The sequence below is a fragment of the Lissotriton vulgaris genome, chromosome 11, assembly GCF_964263255.1.
Source record: "Lissotriton vulgaris chromosome 11, aLisVul1.2, whole genome shotgun sequence".
NCBI classification, from domain to species: Eukaryota; Metazoa; Chordata; class Amphibia; order Caudata; family Salamandridae; genus Lissotriton; species Lissotriton vulgaris.
The window spans coordinates 483421034-483434483 of NC_141699.1; the positions used below are offsets into that span (position 1 = coordinate 483421034).

The 13450-nt window shown below is 43.4% G+C and overlaps 17 non-coding genes across 17 annotated transcripts; all 17 read right to left on the reverse strand.

The window, feature by feature from the left end:
* Positions 1-595: 595 nt before the first annotated feature.
* Positions 596-677, reverse strand: TRNAL-CAA (transfer RNA leucine (anticodon CAA)). The gene has a single exon. It is a non-coding gene; the product is annotated as a tRNA-Leu (tRNA).
* A 542-nt stretch (positions 678-1219) lies between these two features.
* Positions 1220-1301, reverse strand: TRNAS-CGA (transfer RNA serine (anticodon CGA)). Its single transcript has one exon. It is a non-coding gene; the product is annotated as a tRNA-Ser (tRNA).
* Positions 1302-1843: 542 nt separating this feature from the next.
* Positions 1844-1925, reverse strand: TRNAS-UGA (transfer RNA serine (anticodon UGA)). Its single transcript has one exon. It is a non-coding gene; the product is annotated as a tRNA-Ser (tRNA).
* A 544-nt stretch (positions 1926-2469) lies between these two features.
* TRNAS-UGA (transfer RNA serine (anticodon UGA)) lies at positions 2470-2551 on the reverse strand. Its single transcript has one exon. It is a non-coding gene; the product is annotated as a tRNA-Ser (tRNA).
* A 543-nt stretch (positions 2552-3094) lies between these two features.
* On the reverse strand, positions 3095-3176 carry TRNAS-UGA (transfer RNA serine (anticodon UGA)). Its single transcript has one exon. It is a non-coding gene; the product is annotated as a tRNA-Ser (tRNA).
* Positions 3177-4967: 1791 nt separating this feature from the next.
* TRNAS-CGA (transfer RNA serine (anticodon CGA)) lies at positions 4968-5049 on the reverse strand. Its single transcript has one exon. It is a non-coding gene; the product is annotated as a tRNA-Ser (tRNA).
* A 542-nt stretch (positions 5050-5591) lies between these two features.
* On the reverse strand, positions 5592-5673 carry TRNAS-UGA (transfer RNA serine (anticodon UGA)). Its single transcript has one exon. It is a non-coding gene; the product is annotated as a tRNA-Ser (tRNA).
* A 543-nt stretch (positions 5674-6216) lies between these two features.
* Positions 6217-6298, reverse strand: TRNAS-CGA (transfer RNA serine (anticodon CGA)). Its single transcript has one exon. It is a non-coding gene; the product is annotated as a tRNA-Ser (tRNA).
* A 543-nt stretch (positions 6299-6841) lies between these two features.
* TRNAS-UGA (transfer RNA serine (anticodon UGA)) lies at positions 6842-6923 on the reverse strand. Its single transcript has one exon. It is a non-coding gene; the product is annotated as a tRNA-Ser (tRNA).
* Positions 6924-7465: 542 nt separating this feature from the next.
* On the reverse strand, positions 7466-7547 carry TRNAS-UGA (transfer RNA serine (anticodon UGA)). The gene has a single exon. It is a non-coding gene; the product is annotated as a tRNA-Ser (tRNA).
* A 1168-nt stretch (positions 7548-8715) lies between these two features.
* Positions 8716-8797, reverse strand: TRNAS-CGA (transfer RNA serine (anticodon CGA)). Its single transcript has one exon. It is a non-coding gene; the product is annotated as a tRNA-Ser (tRNA).
* A 543-nt stretch (positions 8798-9340) lies between these two features.
* Positions 9341-9422, reverse strand: TRNAS-CGA (transfer RNA serine (anticodon CGA)). Its single transcript has one exon. It is a non-coding gene; the product is annotated as a tRNA-Ser (tRNA).
* Positions 9423-9965: 543 nt separating this feature from the next.
* On the reverse strand, positions 9966-10047 carry TRNAS-CGA (transfer RNA serine (anticodon CGA)). Its single transcript has one exon. It is a non-coding gene; the product is annotated as a tRNA-Ser (tRNA).
* A 542-nt stretch (positions 10048-10589) lies between these two features.
* TRNAS-CGA (transfer RNA serine (anticodon CGA)) lies at positions 10590-10671 on the reverse strand. Its single transcript has one exon. It is a non-coding gene; the product is annotated as a tRNA-Ser (tRNA).
* Positions 10672-11212: 541 nt separating this feature from the next.
* On the reverse strand, positions 11213-11294 carry TRNAS-UGA (transfer RNA serine (anticodon UGA)). Its single transcript has one exon. It is a non-coding gene; the product is annotated as a tRNA-Ser (tRNA).
* Positions 11295-11838: 544 nt separating this feature from the next.
* TRNAS-UGA (transfer RNA serine (anticodon UGA)) lies at positions 11839-11920 on the reverse strand. The gene has a single exon. It is a non-coding gene; the product is annotated as a tRNA-Ser (tRNA).
* A 1165-nt stretch (positions 11921-13085) lies between these two features.
* On the reverse strand, positions 13086-13167 carry TRNAS-CGA (transfer RNA serine (anticodon CGA)). The gene has a single exon. It is a non-coding gene; the product is annotated as a tRNA-Ser (tRNA).
* Between the last annotated feature and the right edge of the window lie 283 nt (positions 13168-13450).

Consider the following 13450-nt stretch of genomic DNA (forward strand, 5'->3'; position numbering starts at 1 on the left):
GAAACCCCATTGGATTTCAAGTCCAACGCCTTAACCACTCGGCCATCGCAGCTGCGTGAGTATGATGTCACTGTTGTCGTATACGAGCCATGCGCTACGCATGTCAGGTCGAGACCTAAAAAATAAAGTAACGGAAGGACGGGGCACATACCAGCAGTGCCCGTTTGTCCTCACTTATTTCGCATACTTTCATACAATTAATAAAAATAGCAATATGCATCACTCAAAATGAGTGACAGGGCACAGATGAGCGGTAATCAATCACTGCACATTTCTACCCTCGTTTCTATATATTACGGCGGTGGCAACGGGCCCTTAAGTGTACTCAGAAAGAGTCCAAAAGCCTAAACAAGACACGCTTCATAAAAAAAATTACTCATTTCGTAACTTGTCTAGATCAGGCAGGATAGGTCCAGACTACAAACCCTTCCGAGCCACCTGCTCTCTAAAACACTTCCTAGGTGTGGAAATTGTTTTAATGTTTACATCTAGTTCGAGTTTTTGCCATTTAACTCTGTGACTTGATGAGGATTGCGTAACGAGAAGTGAACATTTCCTTAACTAAACCAAATGGTGTTCATGCAAAATCATACTACGCTGCAAGCAGGATTCGAACCTGCGCAGGGAAACCCCATAAGATTTTGAGTCCAACGCCCTAACCACTCGGCCATCGCAGCTGCATGAGTATGATGTCACTGTTGTCATATACGAGCCATGCTCTGCTCATGTCAGGCGGAGACCAAAAAAATAAAGTAACGGAAGGACGGGGCACGTACCAGCAGTGCCCTGTTGTCCTCACTTATTTTGCATGCTTTCATACAATTAATAAAAATAGCAACATGCAGCACTCAAAGTGAGTGAAAGGGCACAGATGAGTGGTAATCAATCACTGCATGTTTCTACCCACTTTTCCCTATCTTACGGCGGTGGTAACAGGCCCTTAAGTGTACTAAGAAAGAGTCCAAAAGCCTAAACAAGACATGCATCATAAAAAAAAGCACTCTTTTCATGACTTGTCTAGATCAGGCAGGACAGGTCCAGACTACAAACCCTTCTGAGCCACCAGCTCTCTAAAACACTTCCTGGGTGTGGAAATTGTCTCAATGTTTACATCTAGTTTGAGTTTTTTCCATTTAACTCTGTAACTTGATGAGGATTGCGAACAAGAAGTGAACATTTCCTTAACTAAACCAAATGGTGTTCATGCAAAATCACACTACGCTGCAAGCAGGATTCGAACCTGCGCAGGGAAACCCCATTGGATTTCGAGTCCAACGCCTTAACCACTCGGCCATCGCAGCTGCATGAGTATGATGTCACTGTTGTCGTATACGAGCCATACTCTGCTCATGTCAGGCCGAGACCAAAAAATAAAGTAACAGAAGGACGGGGCACGTACCAGCAGTGCCCTGTTGTCCTCACTTATTTTGCATGCTTTCATACAATTAATAAAATAGCAACATGCATCACTCAAAGTGAGTGAAAAGGCACAGATGAGTGGTAATCAATCATTGCGCATTTCTACCCTCTTTTCCCTATATTACGGCGGTGGTAACGGGCCCTTAAGTGTACTAAGAAAGAGTCCAAAGCCTAAACAAGACACGCTTCATAAAAAAATAATTACTCTTTTCATGACTTGTCTAGATCATGCAGGACAGGTCAAGACTACGAACCCTTCCGAGGCACCTGCTCTCTAAAACACTTCCTGGGTGTGGAAATTGTCTCAATGTTTACATCTAGTTTGAGTTTTTGCCGTTTAACTCTGTGACTTGATGAGGATTGCGTAACAAGAAGTAAACATTTACTTAACTAAACCAAATGGTGTTCATGCAAAATCTCATGACGCTGCAAGCAGGATTCGAACCTACGCGGGGAAACCCCATTGGATTTCAAGTCTAACGCCTTAACCACTCGGCCATCGCAGCTGCGTGAGTATGATGTCACAGTTGTCGTATACGAGCCATGCACTACTCACGTCAGGCCGAGACATAAAAAATAAAGTAACAGAAGGACGGGGCACGTACCAGCAGTGCCCTGTTGTCCTCACTTATTTTGCATGCTTTCATACAATTAATAAAAATAGCAATATGCATCACTCAAAATGAGTGACAGGGCACAGATGAGCGGTAATCAATCACTGCACATTTCTACCCTCGTTTCCATATATTACGGCAGTGGCAACGGGCCCTTAAGTGTACTCAGAAAGAGTCCAAAAGCTTAAACAAGACACGCTTCATAAAAAAAAATTACTCATTTCGTAACTTGTCTAGATCAGGCAGGATAGGTCCAGACTACAAACCCTTCCGAGCCACCTGCTCTCTAAAACACTTCCTAGGTGTGGAAATTGTTTCAATGTTTACATCTAGTTTGAGTTTTTGCCGTTTAACTCTGTGACTTGATGAGGATTGCGTAACAAGAAGTAAACATTTACTTAACTAAACCAAATGGTGTTCATGCAAAATCTCATGACGCTGCAAGCAGGATTCGAACCTACTCGGGGAGACCCCATTGGATTTCAAGTCCAACGCCTTAACCACTCGGCCATCGCAGCTGCGTGAGTATGATGTCACAGTTGTCGTATACGAGCCATGCACTACTCACGTCAGGCCGAGACATAAAAAATAAAGTAACAGAAGGACGGGGCACGTACCAGCAGTGCCCTGTTGTCCTCACTTATTTTGCATGCTTTCATGCAATTAATAAAAATAGCAATACGCATCACTCAAAGTGAGTGACAGGGCACCGATGAGCGGTAATCAATCACTGCACATTTCTATCCTTGTTTCCCTATATTACGGCGGAGGCAACGGTCCCTTAAGTGTACTCAGAAAGAGTCCAAAAGCTTAAACAAGACACACTTTATAAAAAAAAGTACTCTTTTCATGACTTGTCTAGATCAGGCAGGACAGGTCCAGACTACAAACCCTTCCGAGCCACCTGCTCTCTAAAACACTTCCTGGGTGTGGAAATTGTCTCAATGTTTACATCTAGTTTGAGTTTTTGCAGTTTAACTCTGTGACTTGATGAGGATTGCGTAATGAGAAGTGAACATTTACTTAACTTAACCAAATGGTGTTCATGCAAAATCTCATGCCGCTGCAAGCAGGATTCAAACCTACGTGGGGAAACCCCATTGGATTTCAAGTCCAACGCCTTAACCACTCGGCCATCGCAGCTGCGTGAGTATGATGTCACTGTTGTCGTATACGAGCCATGCGCTACTCATGTCAGGTCGAGACCTAAAAAATAAAGTAACGGAAGGACGGGGCACATACCAGCAGTGCCCTATTGTCCTCACTTATTTCACATACTTTCATACAATTAATAAAAATAGCAATATGCATCACTCAAAATGAGTGACAGGGCACAGATGAGCGGTAATCAATCACTGCACATTTCTACCCTCGTTTCCATATATTACGGCGGTGGCAACGGGCCCTTAAGTGTACTCAGAAAGACTCCAAAAGCCTAAACAAGACACGCTTCATAAAAAAAATTACTCATTTCGTAACTTGTCTAGATCAGGCAGGATAGGTCCAGACTACAAACCCTTCCGAGCCACCTGCTCTCTAAAACACTTCCTAGGTGTGGAAATTGTTTCAATGTTTACATCTAGTTTGAGTTTTTGCCATTTAACTCTGTGACTTGATGAGGATTGCGTAACGAGAAGTGAACATTTCCTTAACTAAACCAAATGGTGTTCATGCAAAATCTCATGACGCTACAAGCAGGATTCGAACCTACGCGGGGAAACACTATTGGATTTCAAGGCCAACGCCTTAACCACTCGGCCATCGCAGCTGAATGAGTATGATGTCACAGTTGTCGTATACGAGCCATGAACTACTCACGTCAGGCCGAGACATAAAAAATAAAGTAACAGAAGGACGGGGCACGTACCAGCAGTGCCCTGTTGTCCTCACTTATTTTGCATGCTTTGATACAATTAATAAAAATAGCAATACGCATCACTCAAAGTGAGTGACAGGGCACCGATGAGCGGTAATCAATCACTGCACATTTCTATCCTCGTTTCCCTATATTACGGCGGTGGCAACGGGCCCTTAAGTGTACTCAGAAAGAGTCCAAAAGCTTAAACAAGACACGCTTCATAAAAAAAGTACTCTTTTCATGACTTGTCTAGATCAGGCAGGACAGGTCCAGACTACGAACCCTTCCGAGCCACCTGCTCTCTAAAACACTTCCTGAGTGTGGAAATTGTCTCAATGTTTACATCTAGTATGAGTTTTTGCAGTTTAACTCTGTGACTTGATGAGGATTGCGTAATGAGAAGTGAACATTTACTTAACTAAACCAAATGGTGTTCATGCAAAATCTCATGCCGCTGCAAGCAGGATTCAAAACTACGCAGGGAAACCCCATTGGATTTCAAGTCCAACGCCTTAACCACTCGGCCATCGCAGCTGCGTGAGTATGATGTCACTGTTGTCGTATACGAGCCATGCGCTACTCATGTCAGGTCGAGACCTAAAAAATAAAGTAACGGAAGGACGGGGCACATACCAGCAGTGCCCTGTTGTCCTCACTTATTTCGCATACTTTCATACAATTAATAAAAATAGCAATATGCATCACTCAAAATGAGTGACAGGGCACAGATGAGCGGTAATCAATCACTGCACAATTCTACCCTCGTTTCCATATATTACGGCGGTGGCAACGGGCCCTTAAGTGTACTCAGAAAGAGTACAAAAGCCTAAACAAGACACGCTTCATAAAAAAATTACTCATTTCGTAACTTGTCTAGATCAGGCAGGATAGGTCCAGACTACAAACCCTTCCAAGCCACCTGCTCTCTAAAACACTTCCTAGGTGTGGAAATTGTTTCAATGTTTACATCTAGTTTGAGTTTTTGCCATTTAACTCTGTGACTTGATGAGGATTGCGTAACGAGAAGTGAACATTTCCTTAACTAAACCAAATGGTGTTCATGCAAAATCACACTAGGCTGCAAGCAGGATTCGAACCTGCGCAGGGAAACCCCATTGGATTTCGAGTCCAACGCCTTAACCACTCGGCCATCGCAGCTGCATGAGTATGATGTCACTGTTGTCGTATACGAGCCATGCTCTGCTCATGTCAGGCGGAGACCAAAAAAATAAAGTAACGGAAGGACGGGGCACGTACCAGCAGTGCCCTGTTGTCCTTCATTATTTTGCATGCTTTCATACAATTAATAAAAATAGCAACATGCATCACTCAAAGTGAGTGAAAGGGCACAGATGAGTGGTAATCAATCACTGCATGTTTCTACCCACTTTTCCCTATATTACGGCGGTGGTAACAGGCCCTTAAGTGTACTAAGAAAGAGTCCAAAAGCCTAAACAAGACATGCATCATAAAAAAAAGTACTCTTTTCATGACTTGTCTAGATCAGGCAGGACAGGTCCAGACTACAAACCCTTCTGAGCCACCAGCTCTCTAAAACACTTCCTGGGTGTGGAAATTGTCTCAATGTTTACATCTAGTTTGAGTTTTTTCCATTTAACTCTGTAACTTGATGAGGATTGCGAACAAGAAGTGAACATTTCCTTAATTAAACCAAATGGTGTTCATGCAAAATCACACTACGCTGCAAGCAGGATTCGAACCTGCGCAGGGAAACCCCATTGGATTTCAAGTCCAACGCCTTAACCACTCGGCCATCGCAGCTGCATGAGTATGATGTCACTGTTGTCGTATACGAACCATACTCTGCTCATGTCAGGCCGAGACCAAAAAATAAAGTAACAGAAGGACGGGGCACGTACCAGCAGTGCCCTGTTGTCCTCACTTATTTTGCATGCTTTCATACAATTAATAAAAATAGCAACATGCATCACTCAAAGTGAGTGAAAAGGCACAGATGAGTGGTAATCAATCATTGCGCATTTCTACCCTCTTTTCCCTATATTACGGCGGTGGTAACGGGCCCTTAAGTGTACTAAGAAAGAGTCCAAAAGCCTAAACAAGACACGCTTCATAAAAAAATAATTACTCTTTTCATGATTTGTCTAGATCATGCAGGACAGGTCCAGACTACGAACCCTTCCGAGGCACCTGCTCTCTAAAACACTTCCTGGGTGTGGAAATTGTCTCAATGTTTACATCTAGTTTGAGTTTTTTCCATTTAACTCTGTAACTTGATGAGGATTGCGAACAAGAAGTAAACATTTACTTATCTAAACCAAATGCTGTTCATGCAAAATCACACTACGCTGCAAGCAGGATTCGAACCTGCGCAGGGAAACCCCATTGGATTTCGAGTCCAACGCCTTAACCACTCGGCCATCGCAGCTGCGTGAGTATGATGTCACTGTTGTCGTATACGAGCCATGCGCTACTCATGTCAGGTCGAGACCTAAAAAATAAAGTAACGGAAGGACGGGGCACATACCAGCAGTGCCCTGTTGTCCTCACTTATTTCGCATACTTTCATACAATTAATAAAAATAGCAATATGCATCACTCAAAATGAGTGACAGGGCACAGATGAGCGGTAATCAATCACTGCACATTTCTACCCTCGTTTCTATATATTACGGCGGTGGCAACTGGCCCTTAAGTGTACTCAGAAAGAGTCCAAAAGCCTAAACAAGACACGCTTCATAAAAAAAATTACTCATTTCGTAACTTGTCTAGATCAGGCAGGATAGGTCCAGACTACAAACCCTTCCGAGCCACCTGCTCTCTAAAACACTTCCTAGGTGTGGAAATTGTTTCAATGTTTACATCTAGTTTGAGTTTTTGCCGTTAAACTCTGTGACTTGATGAGGATTGCGTAACAAGAAGTAAACATTTACTTAACTAAACCAAATGGTGTTCATGCAAAATCTCATGACGCTGCAAGCAGGATTCGAACCTACGCGGGGAGACCCCATTGGATTTCAAGTCCAACGCCTTAACCACTCGGCCATCGCAGCTACTTGAGTAAGATGTCACAGTTGTCGTATACGAGCCATGCACTACTCACGTCAGGCCGAGACATAAAAAATAAAGTAACAGAAGGACGGGGCACGTACCAGCAGTGCCCTGTTGTCCTCACTTATTTTGCATGCTTTCATGCAATTAATAAAAATAGCAATACGCATCACTCAAAGTGAGTGACAGGGCACCGATGAGCGGTAATCAATCACTGCACATTTCTATCCTCGTTTCCCTATATTACGGCGGTGGCAACGGTCCCTTAAGTGTACTCAGAAAGAGTCCAAAAGCTTAAACAAGACACGCTTCATAAAAAAAGTACTCTTTTCATGACTTGTCTAGATCAGGCAGGACAGGTCCAGACTACGAACCCTTCCGAGCCACCTGCTCTCTAAAACACTTCCTGGGTGTGGAAATTGTCTCAATGTTTACATCTAGTTTGAGTTTTTGCAGTTTAACTCTGTGACTTGATGAGGATTGCGTAACGAGAAGTGAACATTTCCTTAACTAAACCAAATGGTGTTCATGCAAAATCTCATGACGCTACAAGCAGGATTCGAACCTACGCGGGGAAACACCATTGGATTTCAAGTCCAACGCCTTAACCACTCGGCCATCGCAGCTGCGTGAGTATGAAGTCACAGTTGTCGTATACGAGCCATGAACTACTCACGTCAGGCCGAGACATAAAAAATAAAGTAACAGAAGGACGGGGCACGTACCAGCAGTGCCCTGTTGTCCTCACTTATTTTGCATGCTTTGATACAATTAATAAAAATAGCAATACGCATCACTCAAAGTGAGTGACAGGGCACCGATGAGCGGTAATCAATCACTGCACATTTCTATCCTCGTTTCCCTATATTACGGCGGTGGCAACGGTCCCTTAAGTGTACTCAGAAAGAGTCCAAAAGCTTAAACAAGACACGCTTCATAAAAAAAGTACTCTTTTCATGACTTGTCTAGATCAGGCAGGACAGGTCCAGACTACGAACCCTTCCGAGCCACCTGCTCTCTAAAACACTTCCTGAGTGTGGAAATTGTCTCAATGTTTACATCTAGTATGAGTTTTTGCAGTTTAACTCTGTGACTTGATGAGGATTGCGTAATGAGAAGTGAACATTTACTTAACTAAACCAAATTGTGTTCATGCAAAATCTCATGCCGCTGCAAGCAGGATTCAAACTTACGCGGAGAAACCCCATTGGATTTCAAGTCCAACGCCTTAACCACTCGGCCATCGCAGCTGCGTGAGTATGATGTCATTGTTGTCGTATACGAGCCATGCGCTACTCATGTCAGGTCGAGACCTAAAAAATAAAGTAACGGAAGGACGGGGCACTTACCAGCAGTGCCCTGTTGTCCTCACTTATTTCGCATACTTTCATACAATTAATGAAAATAGCAATATGCATCACTCAAAATGAGTGACAGGGCACAGATGAGCGGTAATCAATCACTGCACATTTCTACCCTCGTTTCTATATATTACGGCGGTGGCAACTGGCCCTTAAGTGTACTCAGAAAGAGTCCAAAAGCTTAAACAAGACACGCTTCATAAAAAAAAATTACTCATTTCGTAACTTGTCTAGATCAGGCAGGATAGGTCCAGACTACAAACCCTTCCGAGCCACCTGCTCTCTAAAACACTTCCTAGGTGTGGAAATTGTTTCAATGTTTACATCTAGTTTGAGTTTTTGCCGTTTAACTCTGTGACTTGATGAGGATTGCGTAACAAGAAGTAAACATTTACTTAACTAAACCAAATGGTGTTCATGCAAAATCACACTACGCTGCAAGCAGGATTCGAACCTGCGCAGGGAAACCCCATTGGATTTCGAGTCCAACGCCTTAACCACTCGGCCATCGCAGCTGCGTGAGTATGATGTCACTGTTGTCGTATACGAGCCATGCGCTACTCATGTCAGGTCGAGACCTAAAAAATAAAGTAACGGAAGGACGGGGCACATACCAGCAGTGCCCTGTTGTCCTCACTTATTTCGCATACTTTCATACAATTAATAAAAATAGCAATATGCATCACTCAAAATGAGTGACAGGGCACAGATGAGCGGTAATCAATCACTGCACATTTCTACCCTCGTTTCTATATATTACGGCGGTGGCAACTGGCCCTTAAGTGTACTCAGAAAGAGTCCAAAAGCCTAAACAAGACACGCTTCATAAAAAAAATTACTCATTTCGTAACTTGTCTAGATCAGGCAGGATAGGTCCAGACTACAAACCCTTCCGAGCCACCTGCTCTCTAAAACACTTCCTAGGTGTGGAAATTGTTTTAATGTTTACATCTAGTTTGAGTTTTTGCCATTTAACTCTGTGACTTGATGAGGATTGCGTAACGAGAAGTGAACATTTCCTTAACTAAACCAAATGGTGTTCATGCAAAATCATACTACGCTGCAAGTAGGATTCGAACCTGCGCAGGGAAACCCCATTGGATTTCGAGTCCAACGCCTTAACCACTCGGCCATCGCAGCTGCATGAGTATGATGTCACTGTTGTCGTATACGAGCAATGCTCTGCTCATGTCAGGCGGAGACCAAAAAAATAAAGTAACGGAAGGACGGGGCACGTACCAGCAGTGCCCTATTGTCCTCACTTATTTCGCATACTTTCATACAATTAATAAAAATAGCAATATGCATCACTCAAAATGAGTGACAGGGCACAGATGAGCGGTAATCAATCACTGCACATTTCTACCCTCGTTTCCATATATTACGGCGGTGGCAACGGGCCCTTAAGTGTACTCAGAAAGAGTCCAAAAGCCTAAACAAGACACGCTTCATAAAAAAAATTACTCATTTCGTAACTTGTCTAGATCAGGCAGGATAGGTCCAGACTACAAACCCTTCCGAGCCACCTGCTCTCTAAAACACTTCCTAGGTGTGGAAATTGTTTCAATGTTTACATCTAGTTTGAGTTTTTGCCATTTAACTCTGTGACTTGATGAGGATTGCGTAACGAGAAGTGAACATTTCCTTAACTAAACCAAATGGTGTTCATGCAAAATCATACTACGGTGCAAGCAGGATTCGAACCTGCGCAGGGAAACCCCATTGGATTTCGAGTCCAACGCCTTAACCACTCGGCCATCGCAGCTGCATGAGTATGATGTCACTGTTGTGGTATACGAGCAATGCTCTGCTCATGTCAGGCGGAGACCAAAAAAATAAAGTAACGGAAGGACGGGGCACGTACCAGCAGTGCCCTGTTGTCCTCGCTTATTTTGCATGCTTTCATACAAGTAATAAAAATAGCAACATGCATCACTCAAAGTGAGTGAAAGGGCACAGATGAGTGGTAATCAATCACTGCATGTTTCTACCCACTTTTCCCTATATTACGGCGGTGGTAACAGGCCCTTAAGTGTACTATGAAAGAGTCCAAAAGCCTAAACAAGACATGCATCATAAAAAAAAGTACTCTTTTCATGACTTGTCTAGATCAGGCAGGACAGGTCCAGACTACAAACCCTTCCGAGCCACCAGCTCTCTAAAACACTTCCTGGGTGTGGAAATTGTCTCAATGTTTACATCTAGTTTGAGTTTTTTCCATTTAACTCTGTGACTTGATGAGGATTGCGAACAAGAAGTGAACATTTCCTTAACTAAACCAAATGGTGTTCATGCAAAATCACACTACGCTGCAAGCAGGATTCGAACCTGCGCAGGGAAACCCCATTGGATTTCGAGTCCAACGCCTTAACCACTCGGCCATCGCAGCTGCATGAGTATGATGTCACTGTTGTCGTATACGAGCCATACTCTGCTCATGTCAGGCCGAGACCAAAAAATAAAGTAACAGAAGGACGGGGCACGTACCAGCAGTGCCCTGTTGTCCTCACTTATTTTGCATGCTTTCAGACAATTAATAAAAATAGCAATACGCATCACTCAAAGTGAGTGACAGGGCACCTATGAGCGGTAATCAATCACTGCAGATTTCTATCCTCGTTTCCCTATATTACGGCGGTGGCAACGGGCCCTTAAGTGTACTCAGAAAGAGTCCAAAAGCTTAAACAAGACACGCTTCATAAAAAAAAGTACTCTTTTCATGACTTGTCTAGATCAGGCAGGACAGGTCCAGACTACGAACCCTTCCGAGCCACCTGCTCTCTAAAACACTTCCTGAGTGTGGAAATTGTCTCAATGTTTACATCTAGTTTGAGTTTTTGCAGTTTAACTCTGTAACTTGATGAGGATTGCGAACAAGAAGTGAACATTTCCTTAACTAAACCAAATGGTGTTCATGCAAAATCACACTACGCTGCAAGCAGGATTCAAACCTGCGCAGAGAAACCCCATTGGATTTCAAGTCCAACGCCTTAACCACTCGGCCATCGCAGCTGCATGAGTATGATGTCACTGTTGTCGTATACGAGCCATACTCTGCTCATGTCAGGCCGAGACCAAAAAATAAAGTAACAGAAGGACAGGGCACGTACCAGCAGTGCCCTGTTGTCCTCACTTATTTTGCATGCTTTCATACAATTAATAAAAATAGCAACATGCATCACTCAAAGTGAGTGAAAAGGCACAGATGAGTGTTATTCAATCATTGCGCATTTCTACCCTCTTTTCCCTATATTACGGCGGTGGTAACGGGCCCTTAAGTGTACTAAGAAAGAGTCCAAAAGCCTAAACAAGACACGCTTCATAAAAAAATAATTACTCTTTTCATGATTTGTCTAGATCATGCAGGACAGGTCCAGACTACGAACCCTTCCGAGGCACCTGCTCTCTAAAACACTTCCTGGGTGTGGAAATTGTCTCAATGTTTACATCTAGTTTGAGTTTTTGCCGTTTAACTCTGTGACTTGATGAGGATTGCGTAACAAAAAGTAAACATTTACTTAACTAAACCAAATGGTGTTCATGCAAAATCTCATGAAGCTGCAAGCAGGATTCGAACCTACGCGGGGAAACCCCATTGGATTTCAAGTCCAACGCCTTAACCACTCGGCCATCGCAGCTGCGTGAGTATGATGTCACAGTTGTCGTATACGAGCCATGCACTACTCACGTCAGGCCGAGACATAAAAAATAAAGTAACAGAAGGACGGGGCACGTACCAGCAGTGCCCTGTTGTCCTCACTTATTTTGCATGCTTTCATACAATTAATAAAATAGCAATACGCATCACTCAAAGTGAGTGACAGGGCACTGATGAGCGTTAATCAATCACTGCACATTTCTATCCTCGTTTCCCTATATTACGGCGGTGGCAACGGGCCCTTAAGTGTACTCAGAAAGAGTCCAAAAGCTTAAACAAGACACGCTTCATAAAAAAGTACTCTTTTCATGACTTGTCTAGATCAGGCAGGACAGGTCAAGACTACGAACCCTTCCGAGCCACCTGCTCTCTAAAACACTTCCTGAGTGTGGAAATTGTCTCAATGTTTACATCTAGTATGAGTTTTTGCAGTTTAACTCTGTGACTTGATGAGGATTGCGTAATGAGAAGTGAACATTTATTTAACTAAACCAAATTGTGTTCATGCAAAATCTCATGCCGCTGCAAGCAGGATTGAAACCTACGCAGAGAAACCCCATTAGATTTCAAGTCCAACGCCTTAACCACTCGGCCATCGCAGCTGCGTGAGTATGATGTCAATGTTGTCGTATACGAGCCATGCGCTACTCATGTCAGGTCGAGACCTAAAAAATAAAGTAACGGAAGGACGGGGCACATACCAGCAGTGCCCTGTTGTCCTCACTTATTTCGCATACTTTCATACAATTAATAAAAATAGCAATATGCATCACTCAAAATGAGTGACAGGGCACAGATGAGCGGTAATCAATCACTGCACATTTCTACCCCCGTTTCTATATATTACGGCGGTGGCAACGGGCCCTTAAGTGTACTCAGAAAGAGTCCAAAAGCCTAAACAAGACACGCTTCATAAAAAAAATTACTCATTTCGTAACTTGTCTAGATCAGGCAGGATAGGTCCAGACTACAAACCCTTCCAAGCCACCTGCTCTCTAAAACACTTCCTAGGTGTGGAAATTGTTTTAATGTTTACATCTAGTTTGAGTTTTTGCCATTTAACTCTGTGACTTGATGAGGATTGCGTAACGAGAAGTGAACATTTCCTTAACTAAACCAAATGGTGTTCATGCAAAATCATACTACGCTGCAAGTAGGATTCGAACCTGCGCAGGGAAACCCCATTGGATTTCGAGTCCAACGCCTTAACCACTCGGCCATCGCAGCTGCATGAGTATGATGTCACTGTTGTCGTATACGAGCAATGCTCTGCTCATGTCAGGCGGAGACCAAAAAAATAAAGTAACGGAAGGACGGGGCACGTACCAGCAGTGCCCTGTTGTCCTCGCTTATTTTGCATGCTTTCATACAATTAATAAAAATAGCAACATGCATCACTCAAAGTGAGTGAAAGGGCACAGATGAGTGGTAATCAATCACTGCATGTTTCTACCCACTTTTCCCTATATTACGGCGGTGGTAACAGGCCCTTAAGTGTACTATGAAAGAG